This window comes from Aquarana catesbeiana, linkage group LG04 (genome assembly GCF_042186555.1).
Source record: "Aquarana catesbeiana isolate 2022-GZ linkage group LG04, ASM4218655v1, whole genome shotgun sequence".
NCBI lineage: Eukaryota > Metazoa > Chordata > Amphibia > Anura > Ranidae > Aquarana > Aquarana catesbeiana.
This window is the reverse complement of record NC_133327.1, coordinates 183839045-183855871: the sequence shown is the minus strand read 5'-3', so window position 1 is coordinate 183855871 and position 16827 is coordinate 183839045. Positions and strand designations below refer to the sequence as shown.

At 44.1% G+C, this 16827-nt stretch overlaps 1 protein-coding gene across 3 annotated transcripts in view; it reads right to left on the bottom strand.

Moving 5' to 3' along the window:
- RHBDD1 (rhomboid domain containing 1) overlaps positions 1–16827 on the bottom strand; it is a 160641-nt gene that overhangs the window by 130342 nt on the left and 13472 nt on the right. Inside the window, exon 2 of one of the 3 annotated variants that reach the window (XM_073625976.1) lies at positions 4943–5046. The exons of the other annotated variants lie outside the window; for them this stretch is intronic. The gene's annotated coding sequence lies outside the window, so the exon portion shown is untranslated. The remainder of the gene's footprint in view (positions 1–4942; positions 5047–16827) is intronic. 3 annotated transcript variants of the gene reach the window in all.

Sequence of the window (16827 nt, the reverse complement as noted above, 5' to 3'; positions counted from 1 at the left end):
CACTGCGGGAAGAAGGCTTGTAACCTTGCTCCCACAGGCTGTGGACCGTCACTGGCTCTTTGTATTTGGGGTAGGGGAGCGAAAGAGTACCCCTGACTTGCCCCTGCCTCTCTGAGACCTCCAAGGTCTTTTATATCCTGTCTCCTTTGAGTCTGTGGTTTTCCGAAAAGGACGAAAATTTTTGTTGCCCTGAGGAACCACCTTTTTCTTAATGGGGAAGGCTTTCTTTTTGTCAGCCGTTCTCTCAAGAATGGCTTCAAGACCTGGGCCAAAAACCAAATCCCCCTCAAAGGGTAAACCGCATAATTTGGCCTTAGAGGCTGTGTCCCCGGTCCAAGTCTTGACCCACAGAGCCCTGCGCGTTGAGTTGATTAGGGCAGATGATCTGGCCGACATCCTAACCGATTCTGCCGAAGCATCTGCTATATATCCAACGGCTTTCATAAGCACTGGTAAGGTCTCCAAAAGATCCTTACGAGGTGTACCTGCCTCGATATGAACCTTTAGCTGTTCCAACCAGTGCTCCAGGTTTCTGGCTACCACTGTTGATGCCATAGCTGGCTTTAAATTTGCTAGGGTGGAATCCCAGGCTCTCTTTAGCAGGGAGTCAGCCCTCTTGTCCATGGGGTCCTTGAGGATACCCATGTCCTCAAACGCGAGGTCAGTGTTTCTCGACACCTGAGAGAAGGCCGCATCCAGTCTAGGCTTTTTGTTCCAGACCTGTGCGCTATCTTCCTCAAAGGGAAACCTGCGTTTGAGGGATCTAGAAAAGAAGGGGGCCCTCTCTGGGTCCTTCCATTCTCTCTTAACTGTTTCTGACAGAAACTTGTGCACCGGAAACATCCTGTGTTTCACCTCACCCATGCCTTGGAACATCCTATCGTGTAACGACAGCTGGGCCTTGTCCTCTGTAATATTAAGAGTAGTGTGGATAGTTTTTAGTAGATCATCCACCTCCTCTAGAGACAACTTATATCGAGAAGAAGAAGAAGAAGATTCTTTCTCTTCCTCTGCTTCTTCCTCAGATTCCGTAGCCACGCTACGATTTTCCTCCTCCGAGTCACTGTCACCCCTATATGCGGAAACAGAAGACTGGGAACGAGGTACTGAGCTGCCTGCGGCTGGACGTTTGTCAAGGTAGGATTTAAATGACTCAAAAGTCTCCGCCAAATCTTTCCTAAAAGAGCTCAGTAAGTCCTGCTGAACCACAGGTACACTAGGAGTGGTTTCCTCCTTAACCAGGTCTGCAATGCACCCTTTGCATAACACCTTAGCCCAAGACTCTTTAAGCACATTTTTACAAGATGGGCATTTTCTTTTAACAGGAAAAGACGAATGCTTGGTCTTTTCTTTTGCCTTCTGAAATACACAAACAGAAAACACCTATAAATAGCATGCTGAAAAAGAGTGGAGAGCTAACACTTTAACCCCCCTCCTTCACTCAGCCAGTAAATCCCCCCACAGATTTACTTCACAATCTTAAACACATTTACTTCCTGCTTCAATACCCAGGAAGAATGCTGCAGGCTCTTTAAAACATTTACCAAAGAGGGAACTAAAACATGCCCATAGAGTAAGTTACAGAGACACACTGTCCCCGCTTACCTGGGCCTGGCTGACTTGTGTGGCTCCTGCTCCTGCCACCACCGATTGTTCCTCCTCCATATTGACAGGATTTGCAATGGCGTTGGTGCTTGTTTTTTAAACTTTCCCGGTCCACACGCCGCTGCGAGGGCCGGAAATGACGTCAGCCGGAAGAGACCTGCCCTCCCCTCCTGCGTTCCAGCGGCCGGAACCGGAAGCCGCGTCGCGCCGCTGGAGGTCCCGCCCCCGGCCGTAGTGACGCGCTCGCCACCGGAACCCGGAAGGCTGAGCAATGGGGTTGAAGAGGAGACGCCGCTCCTTCCAAGCCAGCCGCCGGTCTAAAGGAGCTGGGACCCCCCGCAGCCTGACCCTCGCCGGGTATGAAGAGGGGGGACGCCGGAGCAACCCCCGCATGTGAAGGGAGGAAGCTGGGCTGGTCTGCACAAAAGAACAGAAATACCGGTATGCCCCCAACTCTCTCCACCTGGAGACAGCGCAGCACACCCCTGGTTCCCTGCAGCGCTTCCACCACGGCGGAGGAAACACTACAACTGAGGCCATGGTGGAAGTGTCCGGTCTTTAAAGAAAAAACTGACTGCAGTGTTTCCTGGGAAAAGTGGGTGGAGCTGCGCTCTCTCCAGGTGCTGTCCTGAAAGACGAGGGGAGAAAAATAATAGTTAGAAAGGCACTTGGTAATCAGGCGGTATTTACAAGTAAAATGTTGCGCTATAACAACTCCAAAACATTCCAAAATCACACAAACGTTAATGTGAAAGCACAAAAATGTCCTTTTGTGAATGTATGTATTATGAAAAGACAGTCCTCCAGGTGAAGATATTTTAAAATATCCTCCCTTAAAACGGGGAAGTAATAGAGAATCATCACCATCACCTCTTAAGAAGAACCACCATCTTAAAAATTCAGATGTACGCTTACCAAAAGTAGATGACCTTTTAACTAAAGAAAGGGCAAACAGGCTATTTAAAATAAAATCCTCCAAAGGGTTCCACCTCCCGCTAGCATTGTTTACAGGTCTACACATTCAATGCCTCCTCTCATCTCACCTCTAATCAATATTCAAGAGAATATAGGAAAGACAAATAACCTACATAACATAAAACCCTGAATTAATCCTTAAAATCACTTACAATGTATATGAGCATTGAGACAGAATCACAGCTGGCTTGTATGGCACTTTTACCGTCACTTTCGGTTTACACAATGAAGTCACAACTGACTTCTTCTAGGTCCTGGAAGAAGTCTATTGTGACAACACGCATAGGGAGGTGTGGCGTGCTGACGACATCACGTAAACTGGAAGTGACGGCTGAGGCTGTATTGTACAGTAATAGGTCAGAAACCACAGCTAACCAAGAACGTAAATGCTTGGCTGTGGTAAAGCATGTACTTCCACTGTGGAGGCTCTCATAAATGTACAAGAGTTAGAACTGCAGAGAATACTGGGGTGCCATGAAGTGGCTCTGCAGCTTACGCATGTGTTTGCAAATGTGTGATAACCAAAACCCTGTTTTTGAATCAAACTGTTAGATAGGATAATTTGGTTGGTAAGCAGACTGGTTGGTGAGTTGAGCTGGGAATTTTCTCTGGTTCCGTTTTGCTGTTGTAAAAAACATTGTCAGCAGCACAGGAAGTTAGGGTATAAAGCTAACACATAAGGCTTCTATTCCTTCCCCAATCATATCCAAAAAAAGAAGAAAACAAGTTTTGTTTGACATGCACTTTAATTTAATGTTTTATAGACACAACAGGAAGCGAGAGGATATCTCTCAAAGTGGTGGAAATCTCTTTAGCTAGAGCACATTGGACAAGTTCCCTTTCTTTTCCAGTTCCAGTGAAAACTTGAATGTAATCTTTTCCCTCACTTCCAGTCTCAGTGAAAATGGTCACCAGAACAAATGAAGAGGGGAATTGTTCTAGTATAGACACCGACAGCAATAAAAATGTGACAGAGACCATTACCACTCAATCCAAAACGTAAATACATTTTCATGTAAAGTGTGTTACTGGTGGCCTAGGGAGTATATACATCCTTTCCTGCTTTATGGTACAGTTCTTTTAGTTAGCAGTGTCATCAGTTAACTCAGTAATGCTAGCCCTAACAGAACAATTGTGTGGACAATGCCTTGCATAATATTGTTGTGAGGAATGGGAATATCCAGTTCTTTTTGTGCCACATAGCAGGTCGCTATGCAGTGTCACAGTTTAGCCTACGGATCTCCTAACATTTCAGTACTGAGGTCCACATCATATATTTTACAAATATTCATGACCAAAAAAAAAAAAAATAGAAAAAAATAAAAATTCAGGTTTTATAAATGAATGAAAAAAAAATTGAATTTAACGAACAAACAACATCCAAGAAACCCCCCCACCTTCACATCAATACCCTCCTTGCTCATCAGAGCCCCCTTTTTACATCAGAGACCTCCTTCACATCAGAGAGACAACTCACATTGGAATCCTCAGTCCCCCGTCTTATCTTACAATCTTCATCACAACATGCATGGCTGGAGGTGGTAGGCACAGTAAGTCTGGACAGAAGGCAGAGCAGGTCGTCTTCTGAATGTTGGGATGGCCTGCATGCTGCCACCATGGATCAGTGTTTCTGTGGTGCATTTGGGCCAGCCTCCAGCACCATAGCAACAAATGATCCTGCGTGTCCTGGCTTTTTACAGCATCATTGGTTGTAATGGTGCTGGCGGTCGACCCTCTTGCACCATTGAAATGCATGATGCAAATACAGGACAATTGCTGTGGGCTGGTTAAACTCTTGTAGGAGGCTGCATGTGGCCCCCGGGCTGTAGTTTGGAGACCCCTAGTTTAGACATAAAACTTTTTTTTTTTTAATCAAAAAGAGAAAATGAATTATATATGAGTGTACTACTGATTGGAAATTACACCTGGGAAAAAAAACATATACTTTTAATGTGGCTTTTTTCCTCAATGAAATCATGTCCATTAGATGTGTTTTCTTCCCCATGAGCTTAATTCTATGACCCTGACTTTTGAATTTTGATTCTGACTCAGAACTGCAGAACAATGCAAGCTATTCTGAGCTAATGAAAAAAGCACTTCATATGCAGCACAAGGTTCTTTTGATACACATGAAACATTCTTTTCTAATACTGTACAATAATTTTCAAACTATGCTGCTGCCTCCAAAATGTACAAAATTGTAAGGTCATGCCTAAAGTAGCTATTTGTCATTAACCTCAGCTGCCACGTGCCTGCATTTTTCAAACCTACTCAAAATAAATGAAAAGGAAGAACACTTCTTTATAACAACCAAGTGTTCCACTTGTTCATAGCAAGCCTTTTCATTTTACTGCTTCCTTACTTATTGCCGCTTCTGTTCAGAGGTCTACATCATCCTGTCAAATGATCCTTGTCTGGGACAGGGCTTTCCAGAATTTGAAGCTTATGCTGAACCACATCACCATCCTGCCAAAAAGGACATGGAATAGTAAACACTGAGGCTCCTGTAACAGGAATAAACCGATCTATGTTTCTGTTGTAGATAATTCAAGGATAACTGCAACAAACTCATTAAATTTGGTGCAAAATAATGCACCCTACCACCCTGACAGCAGTTATTCTGCACTTTTATTGATTAATGCAGAACACAAGAGAAGAGTCAAAGCTCGACCCAGTTTTCTGCTTTATTATTTTTTGATTACATTTAATGCAAAAAATGCAATTGACAATAAGAGTGGCTGCAACATTTGGCTAATAAAGATAATAATAACAATGTCCATTTTGTTAGTACAGCTTGGGAACTAGCTAGCAGCGTTACATACAGCAAACACAATTTCAGTCAAAGGGAGTACAAGCACTAAAATCAGTGCACAAGACAATGATAGTCTGGGGGTGGGAAACTTTTGCTGTAGTCCACATTATATGGTACCAGCTAGTGAAGAATCAACTGAAATGCTGTAGCTGTAATGTAGAAACTAACTAGAGAATTAGAGAGTAAGGAGAAATGTAAGAGAGGAAGTAGGGCACGCTAGGAGGACAAGGTAGGAGAGGGATAGAGAGGGAAAGTCCGCCTTGGGTAGATGATATGAGCCGCTTAATGGCTAAGAGGGATAGCTTAGCTATCAAGTAAGGCTGGTCAGTAGTGAGTAATCAAAGTCCCTAGAGTAAATTTTTGGGCCCAGACCCATTCAAATTTATATAAATTTATCATTAAGGAATGTGAACATCTTTTAATTCAGGCGGTTCCATTTTACTATTCACCTGTACCAACAATGGGGTTAAAGACCACAAAACATTGGCTAGTACCCGTTTCACTGCCATGAAAAGGAACGTAAGAAGGCAAACTGAGAATGCTCGGGTGTCAGAGTTAGTAGGGCCACTTTAGGATTATTCAGAATACCTCTTCCCAAAAAAAGGTGTAGACCATCTGGTATACCCCACGCCAAATCATTTTAATGCAAGGAAAAGTCCACCATATGTTGAAAAGGTACCTGGGATTGACCGCCTCTAAAGCAGAATCCTGACACTGAAGGAATGAAGGAGAAATTTGCCAGAGAGACTGATCTACCCACTACCTAGAGAAGCGTTGGCAGGTCGGATCTAAAACGTGTTTAACCTGGACTGTAGTTGATCATTGCTGCAGAACTTCTTCCTTTATTGCTGCTGTATTATCCTTCTGCAGTGTGGACAGGGTAAACTATATATGTATTAATGCAGAAGTACAGTAGCCATCTTTAAGAACAGTCATATGTAACCAGGTGTAGCGCTAAAAAATGAGAAAGAAAATATTGCTTTACCACATAAAATAGCAAAATAAATTGTGAAAGGTAGTGTTTTGTATATTTTGTGAACATTCATACATATAGAACACTTATATTATAAAGCCCTAGAGTCACCAAAAGTGATGACAGGATGTAATAATGGCAATAAAGTCCAAAACTGAATATGCAGGTACGATGGACATAAAGGTTGCAATGGTGATAAATTCCAAAACATATACTCGTGAAAGATTTCTGAATGTAATCCAACATGTGCTGACAGACACTTGTGCGAAACCACCACCCGGGATGACTGGAGGCTTACCAGAAAGTCGGGACCCTCCTAGCATACGATATATGGGTCAAACAGGCTTGGATTGCTCACTGGCAATGAAGGTGGGGAACCAAGGGCTGGTGAATGGTAAAGTTGTAAAGTTGCTATCCCAAAGAGGTCTTCTTCATATGGAAGCTCGGACACCAACGGACATTACCCACTTCTCTCTCTGCAGAGACGTAGAATTCATTCAGCTGCCTCTTCCCTCCACAATTCTCCAGTCTCTCTTAGCTCTCGGAGAGCTAAGAGAGACTGGAGAATTGTGGAGGGAAGAGGCAGCTGAATGAATTCTACGTCTCTGCAGAGAGAGAAGTGGGTAATGTCCGTTGGTGTCCGAGCTTCCATATGAAGAAGACCTCTTTGGGATAGCAACGTCGCCACAATGCAGGAAGACATGTTTTCAGAAAGTGGCTAAGCTCTTGTGCACCTCTTCACTCTCCTCCCTGCCGGAGGAGTACAGCGAATTTAGCGATGTCTTTGAAAAAGGCCAAGCCGGTAGTTTGCCTCCACACTGGTCGTATGATTGCGCAATTGACCTTCAACCTGGTGCCATACCCCCTCATGGCCGGGTTTACCCTTTTGTCTGCCTGGGAGGACAACGCCATGGAGTAGTATGTTGCTAACGCATTTTCTCAAGGATTCATCCGTAAATCCTCATCTCCTGCTGGTGCTGGTTTCTTTTTTGTGAAAAAGAAGAGTGGTAAACTGAGAACTTGTATTGATTTTAGGGGTCTCAATCACTTCACGATTAAGAATGCTTATCCGATTCCGTTGATTACGGAGTTATTTGACTGCCTCAAGGGAGCAACAGTTTTCACGAAGCTTGATTTGATTTGGTGCTCAGTTTGAAGCTGTGGGTGCTCAGTTTGAAGCTGTGGAGCTTGGTGTAAGTGGAGCTGGATTAAGTGGGAGTTAAAAACAAGTGTTAGAGTATACAAGTCTTGCTGTCTGTTGGTGTGTGTTTGCTGTCTGTTGGTGTGTGTTTGCTGTCTGTTGGTGTGTGTTTGCTGGGTTGCATTTTGGGGACTTTTCCTTTTAGTTTTTAATTTGCCTTTTGCTGTCACTTTTTAAATAGCTTTTTTTTTTTTTTTTTCTTGTTTCATCAGTCTATCAATTAAGGGGTGTGGTTAATTGCTCACAGGTGCCTATTTAACTTGTTGTAGGACTCAGTCTGAGCGTGCTTAGTTTGAAGCTGTGGAGCTTGGTGTAAGTGGAGCTGGATTAAGTGGGAGTTAAAAACAGGAGGTTATAACAGGGGTCATAGTACCTGTGTAGTGTGAGTATCTGAGTGTTGTCTGAGTAGTGTGTGTGGATCGTTAGTACTTGTGTATTGTGTACCTGTGTATTGTCTTGACGTGTACCTGTGTATTGTCTTGAGTATTAGTGCCAGGAAGCTAGTTGTTAGGTAATTTGGACAGGGTAAAATCCCCAAATCCTCACCAAATTTAATAGGTACGATGCCCGGCGGGTGTGGAGAGGCGACTCTTTGTACATCTTGCCGCATGTATGCGTTCCTTGATCATCCGATCGAGGGCGAATACTGCTGTGCAAAATGTAAGCACATTGTTTCCCTGGAAGCCCAGGTTCTGAATCTGGGGAAGCAACTGTCAGCACTGAGAAGTCCCTCCATACTAAAGGTGAGCCAGGAACGTACACGGCAGGTGCCGGCAGGGGCCAGCACAGAGGCGGGTGGAGACAAAGAGGTGCAGGCACTAGCAAAGAGTAGATGGGTGACAGTCAGGAGGGGTAGAGGGGGAAGTGCCAGGGAGGCCGATCCAGGACTGGAGCATCCCAATAAGTACGCTCCATTGAGTGACATTGGTGTAACCAGTCAGGGACCAGCACTGCTGGAGATGAGGGACTCTCCTAGCTGCCAGGGGAAGAACTCCTCCAGTGAGAGTGGGGGGGCAGCAAAGGGAAAGGAAAGACAGATTCTGGTGGTAGGGGACTCAATTCTTAGAAGGACAGAGAGGGCAATCTGTAACCAAGACCTGAAGCGCCGAACAGTATGTTGTCTACCGGGCGCTCGGGTTCGGCACATCACGGATCTTGTGGACAGATTACTGGGAGGGGCTGGGGAAGACCCAGCTGTCATGGTGCACGTTGGCACCAATGACAAAGTCAGAGGCAGATGGAGTGTCCTAAAGAACGATTTTAGGGACTTAGGAGCTAAATTGAGGAAAAGGACCTCCAAGGTAGTGTTCTCAGGAATACTACCGGTACATCGAGCCACACCAGAGAGGCAGAGGGAGATTAGGGAAGTAAACAAGTGGCTGAAGAGCTGGTGTAGTAAGGAGGGGTTTGGGTTCCTGGAGGACTGGGCCGACTTCTCAGTCGGTAACCGGTACTATAGAAGGGACGGACTGCACCTAAATGAGGAGGGTGCAGATCTGCTGGGAATGAAGATGGCCAAAAAGTTAGAGGGGTTTTTAAACTAGGCGATGGGGGGGAGGGTCCAGAGACAGTGATAGCCAGCGCGGAAGATATTCCAGAGGGTAGTATTGGGGGCATTAGTGGTAGGTTAACCAAAGCACAAAAACACAAGGTGAGTATAGTAGCAAGTACAAGTTGCAATCTTGAAACACCCAATACGAGGACAATATGCGACCGGTCTAAACTATGTGGCATGTTCACCAATGCCAGGAGCCTGGCGGACAAGATGGGTGAACTAGAGATACTGTTGTACAAGGAGGATTTGGATTTTGTGGGAATTTCAGAGACCTGGTTCAACAGCTCTCATGATTGGCTGGCAAACATTCAAGGGTATACCCTATACCGCAAGGACAGAGAGGGTAAAAAAGGGGGAGGGGTATGCCTATATATCAAGAATAATGTACAAGTGAATGTGAGAGATGACATCACTGAGGGGGCTAGGGAGGAGGTGGAATCTTTATGGGTAGAGCTCCAAAGGGATGAAGCTAAGGGGAAAATACTGGGAGTATGCTATAGGCCCCCTAACCTGAGGGAGGAAGTGGAGACGGATCTCCTATCACAAATTGGATTAGCAGCAAGGATGGGAAGTGTTATCATAATGGGGGATTTTAATTATCCAGACATAGACTGGGCGGAGGGAACCGCGCATTCATTTAAGGCTCGCCAGTTCCTTAGTGTCTTGCTGGACAATTTCATGGGTCAGATGGTAGACGCACCAACTAGAAATAAAACATTACTAGATCTACTGATTACCAACAATACAGACCTGATAACAGATGTGGAAATACGGGGCAATTTAGGTAACAGCGATCACAGGTCAATTAGTTTCAGTATAAATCACACAAATAGGAGACATGAAGGGAACACAAAGACACTGAATTTCAAAAGAGCCAACTTCCCTAAACTACAAACCTTGCTAAAAGGCATAAATTGGGATAAAATATTAGGAACAAAGAATACGGAGGAGAGATGGGTTTGCTTTAAGAGCATATTAAATAAGGGCATTAGCCAATGTATCCCATTGGGTAATAAATTTAAAAGAGCGAACAAACATCCTGGATGGCTTAACTCCAATGTAAAAATGCATATAAAAGCAAAGGAGAAGGCCTTCAAAAAATACAAGGTTGAGGGATCATCCACAGCATTCAGAATTTATAAAGAATGCAATAAGAAATGTAAGGGTGCAATTAGGATGGCTAAGATAGAACATGAAAGACACATAGCGGAGGAGAGCAAAAAAAATCCCAAGAAATTCTTTAAGTATGTAAACAGTAAAAAAGAAAGGACAGACCATATTGGCCCCATAAAGAATGAGGAAGGACATCTGGTTACAAAGGATGGGGAGATGGCAAAGGTATTGAATTTATTCTTCTCCTCAGTCTTCACGAGTGAATCAGGGGGCTTCAGTAACCAAAACTGCAGTGTTTATCCTCATGACACAACACAGGAAGCACCTACATGGTTAACAGAGGACGGAATTAAAATTAGACTTGAGAAACTTAACATTAATAAATCACCGGGACCAGATGGCTTGCATCCGAGGGTACTTAGGGAACTCAGTCAGGTGATTGCCAGACCGTTGTTCCTAATTTTTACAGACAGTCTATTGACTGGAATGGTACCAGCTGATTGGAGAAAAGCCAATGTAGCACCAATATTTAAAAAGGGCCCAAAAAACATCCCTGGGAATTACAGACCAGTTAGCCTAACATCAATAGTATGTAAACTCTTGGAGGGGATGATAAGGGACTATATACAAGATTTTAGTAATAAGAATGATATCATTAGCAGTAATCAGCATGGATTCATGAAGAATCGTTCTTGCCAAACCAATCTATTAACCTTCTATGAGGAGGTGAGTTGCCATCTAGATAAAGGAAGGCCCGTAGACGTGGTGTATCTGGATTTTGCAAAAGCATTTGACACAGTTCCCCATAAACGTTTACTGTACAAAATAAGGTGCGTTGGCATGGACCATAGGGTGAGTACATGGATTGAAAACTGGCTACAAGGGCGTGTTCAGAGGGTGGTGATAAATGGGGAGTACTCAGAATGGTCAGGGGTGGGTAGTGGGGTTCCCCAGGGTTCTGTGCTGGGACCAATCCTATTTAATTTGTTCATAAACGACCTGGAGGATGGGATAAACAGTTCAATCTCTGTATTTGCAGACGATACTAAGCTAAGCAGGGCAATAACTTCTCCGCAGGATGTGGAAATCTTGCAAAAAGACCTGAACAAATTAATGGGGTGGGCGACTACATGGCCAATGAGGTTCAATGTAGAAAAATGTAAAATAATGCATTTGGGTGGCAAAAATATGAATGCAATCTATACACTGGGGGGAGAACCTCTGGGGGAATCTAGGATGGAAAAGGACCTGGGGGTCCTAGTGGATGATAGGCTCAGCAATGGCATGCAATGCCAAGCTGCTGCTAATAAAGCAAACAGAATATTGGCATGCATTAAAAGGGGGATCAACTGCAGAGATAAAACGATAATTCTCCCGCTCTACAAGACTCTGGTCTGCCCGCACCTGGAGTATGCTGTCCAGTTCTGGGCACCAGTCCTCAGGAGGGACATACTGGAAATGGAGCGAGTACAAAGAAGGGCAACAAAGCTAATAAAGGGTCTGGAGGATCTTAGTTATGAGGAAAGGTTGCGAGCACTGAACTTATTCTCTCTGGAGAAGAGACGCTTGAGAGGGGATATGATTTCAGTTTACAAATACTGTACTGGTGACCCCACAATAGGGATAAAACTTTTTCGCAGAAGAGAGTTTAATAAGACTCGTAGCCACTCATTACAATTAGAAGAAAAGAGGTTTAACCTTAAACTACGTAGAGGGTTCTTTACTGTAAGAGCAGCAAGGATGTGGAATTCCCTTCCACAGGCGGTGGTCTCAGCGGGGAGCATTGATAGCTTCAAGAAACTATTAGATAATCACCTGAATGACCGCAATATACAGGGATATGTAATGTAATACTGACACATAATCACACACATAGGTTGGACTTGATGGACTTGTGTCTTTTTTCAACCTCACCTACTATGCAACTATAATTTGAGAGAGGCATACAATCTCGTGAGGATCAAGGGGGGGGGGGCGACGAATGGAAAACTACGTTTAATACCAGAACAGGCTATTACGAATACTTTGTAATGCCGTTAGGTCTGTGCAACGCCTTGGCAGTTTTCCAAGAAATTATCAACAATGCCCGCCGGGATTTCTTGCAGCTATGCGTGGTTGTTTATCTCGACGATATCCTCATATTTTCCAAGTCCCTAGAGAGCCACCACACAGATGTATGCTTCAGAGGCTGAGAGATAATAATCTGTGTTGTAAAATTGGAGAAGTGAGTGTTTCATCGTGAACCGGTTAACGTCCTGGGTTATGTCATTTCCACTGCTGGTTTTTCGATGGACCCAGAGAAATTTTCGTCAGTTCTACAGTGGCCCTGACCCATGGCTTTACATCCACTGCAACATTTTCTTGGCTTTGCCAATAATTACTGGATGTTTATTTGTAACTTCTCGCCTCTGGTCCAACCCCTGACTGATATGACCAGAAAGGACGGTAACCCACAGAATTAGTCTCCAGATGCCTTTGAGAGTCTCAAGGCTGCCTTTGTTTCTGCTCCTGTGTTGGTACATCCTGATCCTATGGTACCTTCAATCCTTGAGGTTGATGCATCCGAGACTGGAGTTAGTGCCCTACTGTCTCAACGTCCTACCTCTGAAAGTGCTATGCATCCTTGTGGCTTCTTTTCCAAGAAATTGTCTCCTGCGGAATGCAATTATGAGATTGGGGACAGAGTTGTTAGCAATCATTTTAGCCCTTAAAGAATGGAGGCATCTCCTCGAAGGTACCACTGTGCCGGTTCTTATGCTGATGGACTCTATGAATCTCACATTCTTGTTTGAGGCTAAACGCCACTCTTCCAGAAGGGCGCGATGGGCCCTTTTCTTGTCAAGCTTCAATTACATTGTTTCATTCTTACCCAGTACTAAGAATGTAAGGGCTGATGCATTGTCGCAACAGTTTTCCTCTGCTTCCAAGATGGAGTCGGTTCCTGTTCCTATGATACCCCCTGATCATATTTTGGCTACGGTTCATACCAGTCTCACTTCAACTGTGGGTGACAGAATTCTTGCCACTCAGATCCATTCTCCTCCTGAGAAACTCTTATCGCTGCTTTGTCCCCGAGAGTCTTCGCACAGCCATGCTCCAGACTTGCCATTCTCCCAAAGCTGCTGGCCACCCAGGTAAGAATCAACTCATTTGAGCTATTTCCCAATTCTGGTTGCCTAGTCCACACGCTGATGAAGCCGCCTTCGTATCGGTTTGTTCCATGTGTGCTGAGAGTAAGACACCATGACACCTTCCAGTGGGCCTCCTACAACCCATACCCAATGGAGAGAGGTCTTGGACCTACCACTCTATGGATTTTATTGTGGCGTTACCAAACTCTCAGGGCAACACAGTTATCCTTATGGCAGTTGACCGGTTCTCAAAAATGTCTCATTGTATTCCACTTAAGAAGTTGCCCACATTCAAAGAACTGGCTTCCATTTTGCTCGGGAGATCTTTCGCTTACATTGGCTACCCAAGGTTAGCATCTCAGACAGGGGTAGCCAAGTTGTGTCCAGGTTTTGATGAGCCTTTTTGGGAATTCAGCTTTCCTTCTCCTCTGCGAATCACCCGCAGTCCAATTGGGCTGCAGAACGAGCCAACTAGTCCTTGGACCAGTTTTACGTTGCTACATTCCTGACCACTATAACAACTGGTCAGACCTCTTACCTTGGGCGGAGTTGCTCACAATAGTGTCGTCAATACCACTTCCCAATTGTCTCCATTCATGGCAAATTTGTTCCTCAGAGCATTCCTCCATTGGAGGAGTATCTCCGTGGTCTTCGTTCCACTTGGGTACAGGTCCAAGAGTCCTTGCAGCATGCCAATGATAGGTACAGACTCCATACTGACTGTGGATGCCTACCTGCGCCTTCCTACCAAGTTGGGGACAGGGTTTGGCTGTCGTCTTGCAACCTCCGACTCAGTGTTCTGTGAACCTGGCACCATGGTTTATTGGGCCTTTCCGTATTCTTTGTAGGATCAACCCAGTGGCTTACGCTTTAGACCTTCCTTCTAATATGCATATTTATAATGTATTTCATGTCACCTTATTAAAAACCTTTGGTAGGCCACCACTTCACCACCTCTGTACCACGTTCTCACCCAGTTCAGGTTGAGAACCATGAGGAGTATCAGACACAATCTATCATTGATTCCCGTAGGTTCCGTGGGCACATACAGTACCTGGTTCATTGGAAAGGGTACGATCCGGAGGAACGCTCTTGGGTCTTATCCTCGGACGTACATACTCCTGTCCTTCTCTGTGCTTTCCATAGACGTTTTCCCCTCAATCCTGGTGGTCCTCCAAGGGGAGAGGGGTCGTTGAGGAGGGGGTACTGTCAGGGCTAGGCTCAGCCCTTCCTTCTCAGAGCTCTGTATTTAGCTGTCTGTTAATTGGCAGTACTCTTCATTCCACAGTGAATCACCTGGTTTTCATTTCCTGCTCGTCAGATAAACCTGCTGGCTATTTAAGCGCTTCAGCCCCAGAAGATTTTACCCCCTTCCTGACCAGAGCACTTTTTGCAATTTGGCACTGCATCATTTTAACTGACAATTGCGTTGTCGTGCGACGTTGCACCCAAACAAAATTGACGTCCTTTTTTCCCCACAAATAGAGATTTCTTTTGGTGGTATCTGATCACCTCTGCGTTTTTTATTTTTTGTGCTATAAACAAAAAAAGAGTGACAATTTTGAAAAAAAAGAGCAATATTTTTTACTTTTTGCTATAAAAAAAAAAAAAAAAAAAAAAAAAAAAGGAAGGTTTTCTTCAGTTTAGGCCGACATGTATTCTTCTATATATTTTTGGAAGAAAAAAAAAAAAAAAAAAAAAAAAAAAAATCACAATAAGCATATATTGATTGGTTTGCGCAAAAGTTATAGCGTCTACAAAATAGGGGATAGTTTTATGGCATTTTTATTATTTTTTTTATTATTAGTAATGATGGCGATCTGCAATTTTTATCATGACTGCGACATTATGGCGGACATATCAGACACTTTTGACACTATTTTGGGACCATTGTCATTTATACAGCGATCACTTCTATAAAAATGCACTGATTACTGTGTAAATGACACTGGCAGGGAAGGGGTTAAACACTAGGGGGCGATCAAGGGGTTAATTGTGTCCTAGGGATTGATTCTAACTGTGGGGGGGGGGATGGGCGTCCACTCACATGACAGCGATCACTGCTCCAGATGACAGTGAGTGGTGATCTCTGTCATGTCACTAGGCAGCGGCTCTGTGATGTGATCGCCGGGACACATTAAAGGGGATGTACAGGTTACGCCCATTTGCCCACAGCTGCCATTGTGCCGACGTATATTGGCGTGCAGATTGACTGGATCAGCTCTCCTGTGCTTTCGCCTGGTCCATATATCTGGATACTCTATGCTGTGTTTTCCTGTTAAAGACTTTTGCCTGGCTAACTTCCCTTCTCATTCCTAATCCTGTTTACTGCCTCTATTACACTGATCTCTGGATTCCCATTTCACTGGCTTGTTCCGACTACCTGCTCTGGTTACTGAACCCTGGCTATGTTTTGACTACATTTGCTCTGTTTATACCATTTTACCATTTTGTTAAAAAGTGGGATTTTTTACTGCACTTCTGTCTCAGTCTGATTCATGGTTCCTGACAATTACAAATTGGAATGTAATGGCGAATAGCTGGATGTTAAATACTGAGCATCCTGTTCATAGCACTGCATGTGCCCAATAAGTGTCACAACAGAAATAATTGGCAATAGACAAAGTAATACAAAGGGAGTTAGACGACAAATAAATTTGCTTTAATGTAGTTTAAAGTATATTATAAATATGAATGATATGCGTTTCTCATAGCATTCGTTTTTACCTTAACTCTATTGTCTTTTATCATAATATAGCTGAGCAATAGTTGATTCTAAAAGGCTCAACTGCTGCTTTTAAAAAGGAGTGTAGATGAATGACGCATTTTCCAACATTCCTGAAATTTCTCTCCTAAAAAGCAAAGCAGGCCAATAAATGCCCTACATGACAGGAGGTGTTTTATTTGTCACTCAGAATAGCATACAGCCACAGAGAAAGATATTCAATCTGCTGTGCTGGTATATATAGTGTATTTTAAGTGAGCAGATACAGTACTTGCACTATTAGCAGTGTTTAGCCTAAAATTTTCTATGTGTTTTTCACAATTTACAAGCTTTCGTCACCTTTTTTGATATTACATTAACCCCTTTGCGCCGAAGGGAAAAGAAATATATGCCCAAGCACAATTTTGACAAGTATTAGTTAAACTGTACATACCACCACAACTACTTTGTGCATCCAGGTGGATTGTACCGCTTTTTTTTTTTTTTCCCAGGACAAATTAGCCTTTCATTTGGTGGTAAATGGCAATGGATATCTCCTGATTTTTTTTTTTTTTTATTATCAAAGGAAAGCTGGCCCACAGGCAGGCAGGCTGCACTGGGGGACACAGGCAGGCAGGCTGCACTGGGGGACACAAGCAGGCAGGCAGGCAGGCTGCACTGGGGGACACAAGCAGGCAGGCAGGCAGGCTGCACTGGGGGACACAAGCAGGCAGGCAGGCAGGCTGCACTGGGGGACA